Source organism: Microchirus variegatus (assembly GCF_963457635.1).
Source record: "Microchirus variegatus genome assembly, chromosome: 6".
Taxonomy (NCBI): Eukaryota; Metazoa; Chordata; class Actinopteri; order Pleuronectiformes; family Soleidae; genus Microchirus; species Microchirus variegatus.
Window position 1 is genome coordinate 15,519,806 of NC_139807.1, and position 14,965 is coordinate 15,534,770.

The 14,965-nt window shown below is 40.6% G+C and overlaps 1 protein-coding gene across 1 annotated transcript in view; it reads left to right on the forward strand.

Annotated features, from left to right (window-relative positions):
• Nucleotides 1–14,965, forward strand: part of LOC310929115 (glutamate receptor 3) — a gene marked incomplete at its 5' end in the record, with an annotated part of 86,722 nt that overhangs the window by 27,550 nt on the left and 44,207 nt on the right. The gene's annotated exons all lie outside the window — the stretch shown is intronic.

The window sequence follows — 14,965 nt, forward strand, 5'->3', positions numbered from 1 at the left end:
AATGAGGTATGTCACGGCTGCTGCTGAAATGTTTTCCGTAGAAGTCTGAGTCCCTGCCTGCCTGTGGTGGCTGATGATTGTGTCTCATCTATGTGTGTTTTTTTTCTTCTTGTTTGAGGTTCTAAGATTGGATTTCCTATGGTTGATAATACATGCTGGTTAATGCAGCAGTTTGCTGTGTGTGTGTGTGTGTGTGTGCGTGATGGCCTGTCAACACGGTGTAGCGCTCGTTTCTTGGATTTCTGACGTCAAATGAGAAAATGAGCTCATTATCTCTCAACAGAATGATGATCTCCGTCCTCCCACAGAAACACCAGTTTACTCAAACAACACCTGGACAGACAGGAAGGATGTGTTCAACATGTGACAGGCAAAGAGACAATGTGTCTTCTTATTTGTGGGGCTGCCAAATGGGGTGGCTACATATTCCTCCCGCTCTGCACATAGCAGCTTGGGTTTGCTGTGTTTATTTGCTCATTATAGGAAGGTCCTGACCTACAGATATGCTTCGAGCAACCTGTCTTCTCTGCAGTGTGCTCTCCGCTATGTGTTTGGCTCTTTTATGGTCCAGCTCTTTCGCCCCCTCCTCTCTCTGTCCTGCTTCAAGGCAGAATGTGAAGTGTGTTATAGTGCAGAGTCCACTGTCTTTGGGTCTCCGGGCCTGTGTGGCTGCAGAACTGAGGGCCTTAATCCTCCACACAGCCTGCAGATAATATGTGGTTAATTAGGGTCACGCTGACTAGAACACTCGTTGGATCTTCCCTGCAGAAGCTTGCAACCCACACGTCCTTCAGCACAACCAGCGCTGTGTGTAGCTATCGTCCCCGTTCCTCTGCTTTTCCTTTTCCTGTCTGTACGGCGACGCAGTCTGGGCCAGTGTGAGGGTAAAGAGCCTGCTACATGAGAAAAAAGAAGAGGTGGCAGAGAGCAAAAGAGTGATGGAAACCAGTAAAAAACAGTGGTAGAGGGCAAAAGTGGTGGAGAAACGGGAGGGAATAAAACACCAATTCAGTCCGGCAATTAAGGCAACAGCAGGTGCGTGTGATTTACAGTCTGCTACCTGTGTACAGACAATTCCCTGTGCTGCACAGCCCCGTGCTGAGGCTCATGCCAAGCCACTTTTACCTCTCTGCTTACTGCCAGTGGTGTAAGACGATCCCTTATTAGTAAGAGGACATTGGCCCCAGGGGGGGATTAAAGTCGTTTATTGATGCACTCCATCCAGCACTTTGGGGGGCTTTGACACTTGGCTCATCAAGCAGACAGATGTGTCAGAGAGCCTCTACCTCTGCTTATCAGGTAGTGCAGCTCCCCTGGCAATATGGACACTGGCTGCCAGCTAAACCAGCCGAGGTGACAAGGGAAAATAGTCCTCAAGGGTGCAGGACTTTTTTAAGCCTGTTGCTTTTTGTTCTGACTGAAAAGTTAAAAAACAACAACTTGTTTTTCATGGATTGGATTGTTTTGAGCTTTTCTTCAATTCTGACATCCCCGAAACAGCCCTGTCTGATGGGATCAAGTACACATTCATCAGCATCACTTGTCATGTGATGTCAAACGTTGTTTCATTTTAATTATAATTTTTTTTAATCTTTCCAAACACTCTCGGCTAATTATTTATATTGTTTTTTAGCTCACCTATCTTTTATGCATTACTTCAACTTTGTGCCTCAGTGCCCATTTGCCTTTTAATTTGCGTTTGATAAAAGCATTGATCTTCCACAATACCAGAAGCAACTTTGCAATTATTCTCTAAACTCTTCCATTAGGGATCGAAAAAGCAGTGCCGCTCGGAAGAAAACGCATTCAGCTGAGTTCCACCGCAAGGTTTTATTCAGTCAATTGAAAAGATTAATTGCAAGCACACTATTCATTTGGCTCTGTTATTGGGCTGGTTTAAAATGCTTTTAGGCCATAGAGCTGTGCTTTCAGTCACAGGCTGATGGTCCATATGTTTCAGGCTCCGATGTATTGGCAGGAAATGAAGGTAAATTTGTGCCCTAATTCCAATATCAGACAGCTGTTTTGAAGCAGACGTCATGATGAAGGAACCGCAGTGGAAATGGAGTCTCTGTGCCCGTTTGTTATCAGCAGAATGAGTCACTTCTCTTTCATCTTTGGCATTATATTATCAGGCTACTTGATGGTAGCATTTGTGTGCGTGTGTGTGTACTTGTTGCCTCTTGAGGACCTTTTCTGACACTGACCTTGGGTCCAGGGAATGCATTTATGTCAAGTTTTAAAAACAAATTTGACTGTTCCTGTGACACGTCTTCAACAGTATCTTGTGTCGGCTTCAGTCTTACCTCTCCAGAAGCAAATATTCTCGCTCCTGCACTTTCGGTTTGCATTAGCAGAGAAAAGTGGGGCTGTGTCGGCTGAAGGTAGATGAATCCGGCCCTTTCTGTGGTGCTGGTCAGGTATGGGCACATAATGGCGAGGTCTGTGCAGTGGAGACAGATGATTACAGGATTTATTGTCTCTCCCAGGCACAATCAACCCTGATTCAGCTATTTCCCCTCCACCTGATTTATGAGTTTCTCTCTTTCTGTCTCACAGTGTGTTCACGTTTTTCCCCCTTCTTTGCTGTTAGGTTTCTATTTTGTCTCCTCTTCTTGAGAGTCTACTCGTCCTTTTGAGTTTGGTGATTGGAGCATATAGCTGTCAACCCACTGGCAGCAATTCCTGCAAACAGTGCTGGGCTCATGTATATGAATGTTTCCAGTGGCATGACCTGCTAACATCTGATAGCATCCAGATAGTCCGTGCATCGCAGGCTGACACATGGTGGCTCTTTCTTACAGCGCTGGTATGCTAATGAGTAGCTGCAATGTCAAAGAGATCAGTTTTTATCTTAAGAGCTTATGGTTTTCCTTTGCATAAAGAACATGTTATAGGGCTCATGTGGCGTTGAAAGGTGCACTTGAAAGGAGTGGTGATTTCATTAAAAAAAATAAAAGAATTACAGTTAATGTTAAATCATGCAATAAAGGGGACATATTATGCGAAATCAACTCTTTAATCATTTAAATCCTTATATTTGGGACTCTGGAGGATCTATCAGTGGGCAAAGTGTGAAAAAGATGACTCACTCATGTTTTTGTGGTCCTCCTCAGTCTAAGTGCAGGAGATAAAACAATGTTGACTTCCGCTCCGCTTTGTCCGTAAAAAACACAAAGCCAAAAATATCTGTGAAGTCCGTGAAAAGTTCTATTCTTGGCTCCACAGTGCAGCACAGAGTCCTACACAAACTTCCAGCCTCAGAGGATTTATATATATTTATATTATATAGATACGTGTTATATATGACGGCAATTCCTGTCTCTTACGTTTTGTTTATCTTTTTTTAAGGTGGACCTGAAGAGATAACTAAACGTTCTAAATGAGCGTTCTGAACAGGGCTGTTTTGGCAGGGTGATTGAACTGCTGTGGTGCTTCATCCTTATGGTATTTTGACCAAAGCATGTCACAGACATGTTCATTAGGACACCAGGGAACTAGGTTAACTTGGAGAAATAGGGTATAATATGAGTCCTTTAATTTAATGTCCACAATGTTACCTCCACTAAACTGCAAAGTCAACCACATGTAGACAAACAAAGAAAACACACAACAGCAGCAGTCACACCACCATGGTTTAAAAGACAATTTTATGTAGTCGGGGTCTGTGATATTTCACCTCATATGTTTATTTAATGTGTTGTTTTCAGATGCCATTGTTCTTTCTATGTTCAAATACTAATGCATTTCCTTTTCTCCAGTGCAACAATGCTGGAGGAAACACCAGTTCCCAGTTTTAGGCATCAATTTTTTGAGTACAAGTGACTCCTTGAAGTCCTTGAATTTGTCACTGTACACTTGAAAAACACAAATGAAGAGATTCACTTTTATTTAGGCTTTCTGGCTTTTATTTTGTGATGACACGTGATCTATATCACACCTACATTTCTGTATTTTTACTGCACACAGTTACCACATTAGGATGGGTCTGTCACTCTTTGTGGGAGTGGTTTAGCAATAGTCAATTGTTAGTTTATCTTCCCTCCATATATATGTGTTTATGTCACTCCCCTGCCGTGCTCTGTCACTCTGATTTTCTTAATACTGTAGGAAAAAAAAAGATATAAAGATATATATTTCATGTAGTTAGAAAACAGGAAAAATATGAAAAAAATAACACATTCAATTCTGACAGGTCACAGATATCCACTGATGTACCACAACCTTTCTTGAGGCAGTTCATAAACTCATTACCGGTTTTAATGTCAATGTTATAGTATCGGTGAATGACTTGACAGCTACATTTCCCGATGACATGTTGTGAAAACCAGTCTGTACAGAGCAATACTAGTGTTATTTTGTGATAAGACCTGGAGCTGACACCTCCGTAATCCATGATGCTGTTGAGAGACACAGGATTTGTAACCTCACTCAAAATATCCTTTGTCATTCAGAGGCAGTGGTGACATATGAGGAACAATGCTGGGCCTCCTGTCGTCTTTCTCCATTATTCCCTTTACAGATCAATTTTCTGAATGTGATACAGTTAGGAGGAGGAGGAGGAGGAGGAAAATGATCTAACTCGTGCCGGCTGTTGCACAGGATGCCCTCACCTTTGATCATTAAACTGCTGACAAGTTGAAGCAACAGTTGAAATAGTGTGTGCTATTTAAACAAGTCATTGTTACACCGTGAAGTCAAGTGAACATTGAAGAATAATCTGCGAATAATAGTGTGCAAAACAAAGTCCAGGGCAATTCACTCATTCAATATTTACAATGACCTCCGTTGCAGCTCGGTCAATTCAGTGAACACAATCTAGAACAATGGGGTACATGCACAGTATCGATCATTAGACACTGCCTTTAATGAAATACAGATGAGTGCAAATCTAAATGTTGTCCTATCTGACTATCTATTTGAATCACTTGCCTGTCATGTTCATTATTAAAGGTCTTGAAATGCAACTATTAATAGCTAAAGTTAAAGAAAAATGATGAAAACCAAGTGAAATAAAATGCACACGTGCTGCACGAGTACTGTTGTATTAACAAAGAAATAAACAAGTCACTCGTATACCGTCATTATCATTCATGCAGCTGCTTCACAGACAACAGGCTGAACATAAACCAAAATCAAACACTCCAATTTTGGTTTCCCACCATTAAAGCAACAGTGTTTTGTTTGGTCAGTTTTATGTAAACTCCCTTAAAATTGATTTTGAGAAATCTATTTTCCCCCCCAACTGTCAACCTCCTACAGAAGTTTTAATTTGCAAACTTTTGATTCTTTAGGCAAACAAATAGTAATGCAAGCTTGTGATCATTCATTTTCTTTCCATACAAAAAAACATTGCATGGTGTGTTCGGTCGCTATGGACTCGGTCAGAGGATACTCACTGCATGTGACAGGAATGACTGAGTGGAACCAGTGCAACGCTGACAGGGGACATGCACACACTGCTGCCATGCTGTTTATATGATGTGTAATTCTTGTTTAGGATTAATTTGGCCAGTGTCAAAAAACAGTAGAAGTGACATTTAGAACAAAGGCCATAGTGGAGTTCTTTCGAGCAAAACAACCCCACTAACAGAGTTTCTGTTAGGTGTGAGAAATTAAACATCTTAATTTTTCATTTTTCATTTGATCAGTGATTGAACGGCTGAATTCCCCTCACAAGCTTGTAATTTCTCTTTTAATCTTTTAGCTAATTTATTATACTGTAATTCAACCATTAATGTTTCCTGTCTGTGTCCACATAGTTGTAATTTTTTAATGCGAAATAGCGCTGGTGCTTAAGTCTTTATAGTGAATGAGCAGTGCAGACAGGATTATACATCATGTGTAAATACAGTTAAATGTACTGAAATGATAAGGTAGGTGAGGGAGAATTCTTGAAAGTGTGATGATGGCTGCTAATGCTGGGTAATAAAATGATTTGCGGAGATGGTAAAACATAAAAGAACAATCTATCAGACTGATAGCTGCATCCATCAAAGACTTATTTGCTTTGTATTAAAGGTCCAGTTTGGGAGTTTGGTGTACGCCAGTAAGCAAACTTAAATCTGAGAGTTCAGTTTAGCTTCATTTGTAATTGTTTGCAAGCACATTGTATCATGGGAAACTATATACGTGTATATATATTTGATTTTCCGCAAAAGTTTGACATTTTTATCCGTTGTTGTGATCTACACACAGTCGGACAAGTAACGTCCACAGAGTAGTAGATTACATTAGATTACACTTTATCCATCCAACACTGTGACACTCACAAGTGACAAATAAAAAAGGACCAGAATTAAAGCATTTAATATAAGACATAAATACATATATCATTCATTCATTGTGTACCACTTTATCCTCCACATGAGGGTTGTGGGGCCTCTGGTATTTATATATATGTGTTAATGAATAACAAAGTAAGCACTAAAATACAGAATGTTTAAAACTACAGACCCAGAAATAGGAATAGAATAGGCAATATTAGATATGAAAAAAAAAATAGCACAATTTTAAAAATGTTTGAAAAGGTTTTCAAATATTTGCATCATGTAAAATGTACATATTTCACTACAACAGTATGTAGAAGTAGCCTCTGTCAAACTGTGAAACACAATGTTAACTTGTTATTACTGTTACTACTATAAGAAAGGTCAGTATTTGGACATACATCAGGAACACCACATGTAGAGCTAGTGATCAGTACAGAACCTGCTGTCCCTACTGTAGAAAGGTGGCCGTGACGCGTCTGCTCAAAGTGAAGGGAGACGCCAACGATGGTTGAGACCAAATTGCGGTTTACCAACAGTCACCGACATACGCCTCTTTTCTACCGCACATGGAGGCATTCGGTTCAGCCAATCGGCAGGGAGTTAAGTGTTGCATCTGGCAAGGTGAATCTGGAACGACACTGACAGTTCTGACATGCTGCACACAGACGGGCAGGAAAGGACAGTGGGTGCTGGTCATAGAGCGGCCATCACAAGCTCACATGTGGATCATTCCTGACCACTTCCCAGATCTCAGCCAACAATAGACACCTTACCAAAAATGTGGAATGGAATTGCTGTGCAACACCAAGTATATGCATATGCTATTCCTTGTCTTAAGTTTATCTATTTGTATCTATTATCATAATAATGTCAAAGTCAATGCAGTTGATATAAAAACGTGATAGTCAGACTTAATAGATAATATCAAGCTTTAATTTGGACTGAGAGGTAACAGCACAACAACAGACTCTGACCTGTAAAGAGCATACACATATCAGTTTTGTGCATTTCCCAAAACCAGCTTAAGTCAAATATGTAAACCAGAAAAAAATACTGATGGCCCCTGCTGACGTCACACATCTCTCTGTCAGTGACGGTCGTCTGGTCTCTGACGAGCGAGGAGGAGCAACACATAACAACCTCTCGAGAGGGTTTTTTTTTTGCTGAAGAGTTTGCTGTACCTGACTACAAACAAGAATATGAAAACCAAATTGCATTGTAACACAATGGCACATTCTAACCAAATAAAATTGCATTACTACTTCTTTCTGTGTGTGTGCTACATGTGAAGACGATCACATCAGACATCAACCTATGGCTGCTGCTTATCCCTCGCTGTGTGGAATACACGACTCTCAATTTGAATTTTCTCCACTGCCAGAGTCACTAGTCGAGCATATCCTTTCTCACCAACTGCAAAATGAGTCGCAGACTCTGCATTCCAGCTTCTTCAAAGTCTGTAGGTGTCCATACACATGCAGACAATTCCAACAATACCTGAAGTGCAAGTACTCGTAGTTCTATTTGCACCAGCTTTCACTAGATATAATCTCCAAAGAGGCCACAGAGCCCTTCGCTGTCCACTGTTTCCTCCAAGGACCATGTTAAGTTGCATCAAAGGGCCCACTCTTGCTCGCCAGTGACATGGTGCAGTCGGCTCATCCACATGTCCTAAAGCAGAACATAGACGGGTGAAAAAAAGTACTTGAGAAAAAGAAATCTAGTGTTACTTCACTTTCAAACCCATGCAATAAATTGGATACCTGTATATGATTTGCACTTCCCACATAGATGTTTGGGGAGTGGTGTATGTCACCTGCAAAAATTGCACATTTGTAAACATTTGCTTTAAATACTTTGTGCAGTAACTGTCAAAAAATTAACGTGTCCTTACCAGGTTTAAATGAATAACTCACTAAAAAAAAATACTCTTTAAACAGAATAATAATATTTAAACATCTGTGTATTTACATTTAAATAAAAAAAACCTATTACACTTTTGTTATGTTTGATTATGCCACAACATCGTCACTCTAGCTGCAATAAGACTTTCAATATGAAAGTGAGCAACAGCTAAACATTTACGTCAGTGCTTCCATGGGTGGTAACAGTAACTCTTACAAACAGTGCTAAGCTGTAAACGATATTAGCGTTTGAGAGCACATGCTAATGAGGATAAACAGTAAATTGTTTGAAACATTAAGACGTCAGCTCCTTTGCAACTGGTGTTTCTTCAAAGCCCGCAGTCTATCAGCCACAAAAAAACGAGCTGCTGGATGTCCTCCTGTGGTCTGTTGTGTTGCATTCAATGTCATTTTTTTTTGTCTCTGCACCCATACAATGTTATGCAACGCATCTCACTGAGGCGGGCATCTAAGTAGAGGTAGTGTTCCCAGTCGAAACGCAAGCCTGACCAGGCTCTTTACTGTTTGAACCGAAGATAACTGTACCATGATGGAAACACAGCTTAAGTCGTCATCAGCCTCTGTGTCTGAAAAAGCTTTATCCTGGTTTCAATTCATGCTCAGTCGACTTCTCTCTGCTCTTTTACGCCACGTTGTTTTTTTTTTTATTTGGCTGACTGTGTTGTGGTATATGCTGAGGTTGACATTATGTTATGCCCCTCTATGCCATGCAGACTGACTTAAACTCAGAAGGCTGTACTGTCACTGTATAGTGGTGATTTGGGCAATCTAGCTATTTTTGTTTCCAAGTTCCCAACTGCATCTTTAAACCTTCATAAGTCACCACTGAACCACCACATCGGAGCATGTCGTCTAATTCCTGCCAAGTTACTGGAGATAGAAAGACAGATATGAGGGGGACAATCATGCTGAGGCAGATGCACTGCAATTAAAGTGAACCTTGCTCACATAGTCTGCGGAAATCCCTGTAATTGGGTATCTGGAGACAGTTACCTTTGTTCCCCTTAAAAAAATGCCTCCCGCTGCTCTCCTGGATGCCTTTGATGGCAAAGTAAATCACGTCCATCCTTTAATTTGATTGTTGTGGTTTGGCTCTGACCATTGTAAACAAGGAAAACAAATCAATGCGTGTGAAAAGTCAATTGCATTAAGGACAGTCCAAATTCCAGTTATTAAACACAGGGAGGCAGACATAGAAACAGCCATTTGTTTTAACCATTTGAGGAGGTATGGTGACATGTTTTAATGTGCAATGGCTCTGTATCTTTGATATTTCACACATGTTACTACAAACGCTTAGCTTTGTTTTTCTCTTTCAATTTTTTATATAACGTTCATGAAATTCTAACAAATATCCCTCCAATAATAATAATAATAATAATAATAATAATAACAATAATAAGTCTCATCAAGTGTAATACGGTTAACCATAATTGTTGATTTACACTCTCTGCTCTCACTGTGAGATGATAAGCGTGAAAAACCAGCTCCCAACTGCAACCTTGCTTATATCATACACTGCAGCTTGTTTTCTTGGCTTTGTGAGCTCATCACCGCCATGATAATGGCACATCAGCTGCACCCAGCTGAGACTTTATACACTCACATATGCCTCTTGTGCTTAAGCGGGCCCTCTCCTTCACGCTGGCTTCATAGCGACTGAATTATGCATGCATCAGGAGAGTAAATCAGCTTGGACAGGCTGACAAGAAAGGGCACATCAGAGAAACCATAAAACGCACAAGAAAAATAATATTAGAGCAATGTGAATGAAACTTGCATCACTCGCATTTTCTGTCTTCTTTTTATTTTGCACACATAAACGGGTGTCAGTGCAAAAGTGACTCCCCCAAAATAGAGTTTGTCTGACCTGCAGCGGCAAACCTCTGTGATTCAGTAACCCCCCTTGAAAAAACTAAAAGTCAAGCACCTGGGCCTTTGAAAAAAAAGGGACAGGAGAGCCGTCGTCTGTCACAATAAGCACACAATAAACCTCTGTGCTCCCTCAGTGTCCTCTTTTAACTGAACCTGGAATAAAGCCATTTTACCACCTACCCACTGTTAGCTTCAGCAGCCATGAAATTACTGCTGGGAGCTTCGTTTTTTTTTTTTTTTCATTACAACAAAATGTCCTGGCCTTTGCTTCGAGCAACCTTAGTACAGGATGAATGCTTTGATGTTACACTTTGTCAAAGGGCCAATTTGTTTCTTTAAAATAACAAATAAAATATTTATGTCATCCTCAAAAATAAAACAATATCTGACCTTTTTTTTTCTTCCATTTTTTCCATGGCAGTCTTTTTTTTTTTTTTTCATTTTGTGCTGATTAGCCAGAGCTGCTCTGCTCTGCTCTCTTCGACCAATGCCCTCAGACTCACACACACACACACACACACACACACACACATAAATATGTGTTAGTAATGAGTGTTAGAGAGCGCACATGCCCATTAGTATATGCACGCATGCATAATGCTAATGTGACACAGTATGGAGTGAACGTGAGAGACAACAGAGAGCAGAGCAGAGATGGAGAAGCTCTGAAAAGTCTGTGGGTGTATTTTCACTCGGTGGGAAAGTGCTTCTCTCCTCGCATGTGCACTTCTAAAGATATATAGACAGCATGCTACTCCTGTTTGATTCGACATGGCCTGTGTTTTTTTTTTTTTTATTAGGACAGCACTTGGCAGTGAAAATGTTTCACTTATGGCACTGTGACTGTAAACCCCCACATCAACGTCTTGGCTACATACTTTCAATCTACTTTGGTATTCACTTCACGCTGAATGCTACAGTTCTACCATCACGGTAAATGACTCAAGCTCTCTGTGAGTTATGGAAAGGGCAGGTTCAAGTGTATTTTTGTATGTTAATTAGTTCATCCTCTCCCAAAATCCGTTTATTTGTGGCCGTAGAAGTAGAGAATAAAGCCAATATAATGCATAATGAGAGAAAATATTACATTTATTTCTCTGTATAGGGGCCACACGGTTGGCATAGTGGTTAGCGCTCTTGCCTTTGCAGCAAGAAGACCTGGGTTCAAGCCCAGGTGGGAACAAGGGCCTTTCTGCATGGAGTTTGCATGTTCTCCCCGTGTGTGTGGGGGTTTTCTCCAGGTTCTCCGGCTTCCTCCCGCAGTCCAAAAACATGCAGATTTGAGGATTAGGTGAATTGGTCACTCTGAATTGACCGTAGGTGTGAGTGTGTCAGCGAACGGTTGTTTGTCTCGATGTGTGGCCCTGCGATGGACTGGCGAACTGTCCAGTGTGTACCTCACCTACCTATGTCAGCTGAGATAGGCACAGCGAGCCTGCGATACAGCGGTAGATAATGGATGGAAGGATGCTCTGTATATAACTCCAGATTACTGATCTCCACTGCACATACTTAGCCCAGAGGCAAACACTCACCAAACTCATAATACTATATTTTGTCTCCATCCCCCCAAAAAATTAACTTGCACACACAGAGAAATGCAAAAATGCACTATTTTGTCAATCAACTAAGTCCGTCTAAGTCGAGGGAGGAAAGGAGAATTACAGCATCAGTGCAGGGATTTCTTCATGCTTTCCCCAATGCTTGTTGATTACAGACACATTATAGGAATGATTTCTAAGAAATACCCCATTGAGATACTATCTTGTTTTGAGAGCTGCTGCATAGGATTATCCCGTCATGAATAATTCACATACGATTGCATGTACTACATGTGTTTCTAACAAGGATTGAAATATTGGCAAAATTTGTGCGCAAACTGTGTTGTCAGTCACAATACACTCCAGTGATTTATGAACATATGAAACATCTGATAAACATAAACAATACTCTTGGAAGGTTTTTCTTTTCCATCTCTCCAGAGAACACAAGCAACTGTTGGGATCCAATGAAAGCAAATTCATTGAATCTACTTTAATAGGATACATGCAGTATGGATAAACACTGGTAATCAAGTAAAGATGCAAACAGTCAATCAAGCACTGTGAGAAATTATGGCAAACATGGGTGAGAATATGTTCAGGCTTTGTGTCGTAGGGTTATATTTAACTACTGGACACTCAGACATATAGGTATATTCATTCAATTCAATCTAAAATATAAACTAATACTTTAGGTGTTTGGGGGAAAAAAACCTGTTTGTTGCAATCTTCAGCTCTGGTGGTGCTGATTGTGGTCAGCATCATCTCACACGGTGATGATTGAATCTCCCCTGAGAAGTCATGGGTTCTATATACGCAACACTTTCTTTACTTGGAAGTGAAGCCAACCTTGTGCACTGTTGACTTTCTCAGGCGGTCTTGAGTGGGCGAGCAGCCGGTGTATATCTGCCGGGTTGACGATTAATTACTTTGGCGCTTTGGAAGGCATTCATTTTCACCGAAAAATAGGAAAACATCAAAAGCAATGACATGGCAATAATTAACCACCCCCCCCCCCAAAAAAAAGTCATTCAATTTGTTGTTGACTTTGCTTTTAAGTGAGAGAAAATAACTGATGTGCTTCGGAAAAATAATTGGGAAAACATGGGGCAATTGGAAAAACAAATTCCATGTGGACAAAACAGCAGCAGTTCAACAAAGTGTGAGGCAAATTGGCAGAAAACATTTCTACAATCATGGTTAGTGACTGTGGCTTCATGTCAGTTGTGGGAAGGGAAAGGAGAACTGGCTTCACATTATATTAAAGCGGACCTAGACCGGAAGTTCCAATTAAGGCTGTTTTTTGGTGTGTATCTGCGTCATTACCTTGTTTATGAAGCCCTGAAGGTTCTAAACAAACAGTTCAGCCACTGCTGAGAACGCTGTTTTATTGTAATCTCGGACTCAGCGAGATCTCTGAAAAAATCCAGTCCAGTTACGTAAACAGCGGTTCTCCAGAACAGCAGATCCTCCTGCTCCGGGCACAAGTACGAGCACGTCCGGTTGCGTACATTAAACCGCAGAAGAAGAATAACGTCCGTTGTGGAGGTGTTTCACGAGCGACAGTGTCTTCTGACTCTGGGTCTGACTCCGGGTCAAAGTCATAAAAGGCTGAGGCGGGGAGTCGTGAAGAAGCTATTTTTAAACATTGTTAAAAAAATGTTTTGATAATGAGGAGCAATGCATCCACTGTTCCAGAGGGGGGAGCTGCGCTCAGCAGGTGTGCTGAATATGTCACTTCCAGGTATTGGCCAATCACAAGACTCTGTCTTCTGGGTGAGAGAGTTGAGTCTCAAATCTCGCGGCTGGGAAACACCTTCAGAAAAGAGGATTTCTTTCGGCTCGTTTTACAGCAACTAGGAGGTTTTTGACCATAAAAACAAGTTAATGTATGTAAGTAGACCTCCATAACTAACATATATGTGCAACAGGACCACTCTATGTGAGCTTTAAAGTAATAAACTAATTGAAGCTGTATTTCTTTCCTATATTATTAATTGTCATGTGTTTAAAAACCGTCTCGAAAATTTGGATCTTATTTCATACAGACACGGATGTGACGTCTCATGTTTGTTGTTGCTGTGCATGTTTGGCTGTAGAAGTTGAGAATAAAGGGCATATAATTCAAACCACAGCCTATTTTAAACAAATTTGTTGAAGAGCCAAGGCTCTGCTGATTCAATTTTGTCTGACCTTGCTTGTAACAAAGGGAATATAACTGATGTGCTTAGGAAAAATAATTTAGAAAGCATGGCATGAGGGACAACAAGACATGTGGACAAAACAACACAAGTGCAACATAGAAACGTCAAAAAAAGAAAATTGGCAAAAAAAGTGCAAAATCCTTCCCACGAGTGTGCTGTTCTCTCCCTTTATGTCAACAAGAGAAGGTTTTTCTCCACTTTTAAATTGTTTAATCTGGAGTTTATGCATAAAAGTCACACATCTGTCTTCTACCATGACAAGATTAAAAGGAAACGGGACAGACAAGGAACAATACAAGTGTGTATTTCATGTCAGTCCGTCATTTAAAAGCTTTCGGCACGGCACAAAGGATTCATTTGACCAATCAAACTAATAAATAGATTCAAACACTTAATAAATTCACAGACATTATGCAACGATTCTTAGCAACGTAATAAACAAAAATACATAATTGTCTATTACTGCTGAAGAGGATGTTGGAAACAGATGTTGGCTTAATCTTTGAATGACTCATGTTGGCCTTGAGATTAGAAATCTAGTTGCTGACTAATAATCATGATATTTCCTGATAAAGCAGCTATTTTTCTTCAGAGACGTGTTTGAAAAACATTGCTCTGGTTACAATGCTTCAGGGATGTAACTTGTGATTTATGGATGTTATCTAAAGAGAGGAGGCGAAAGAGGGGGAAACGTTAGTTTGTGTGTGTGTGTCTGCTGATGAGAACAGTTCTTTTGATGTTTCCCTCCCTGGAGAAAGAAAAAAGTCAATATTAATCAGAGATGAAGTCTTTCTGAACTCATTTTCATTCTGCAGAGATGTTGCTTGTTTGCTCCCATCTGCCTCGTGTCCTATTGGCTCTGTTTTGATCCAGTAGGATTGAATCGTAAATCTCTCTTCCACACGTACATCTGGTCATTCCTGCAGGTGGTTTGGTTTCGACTCTGTGCCATATCAGAGTGATAGTTTAATTGGGGTGAAGGAGGATGAGTCCTCGGGTCCATAAACAAACTGAATGCCCCCTTGTTGAACTCAAACGGCGTGCCAGCATGAGTGCCGTGCCTGCTGGAACTGTAATAAAAGTAAGCTAAAACAAAACAAAACAAACTGGCAAGATATTAAATAGCTTAATGTATTGTCGCGTTGAGT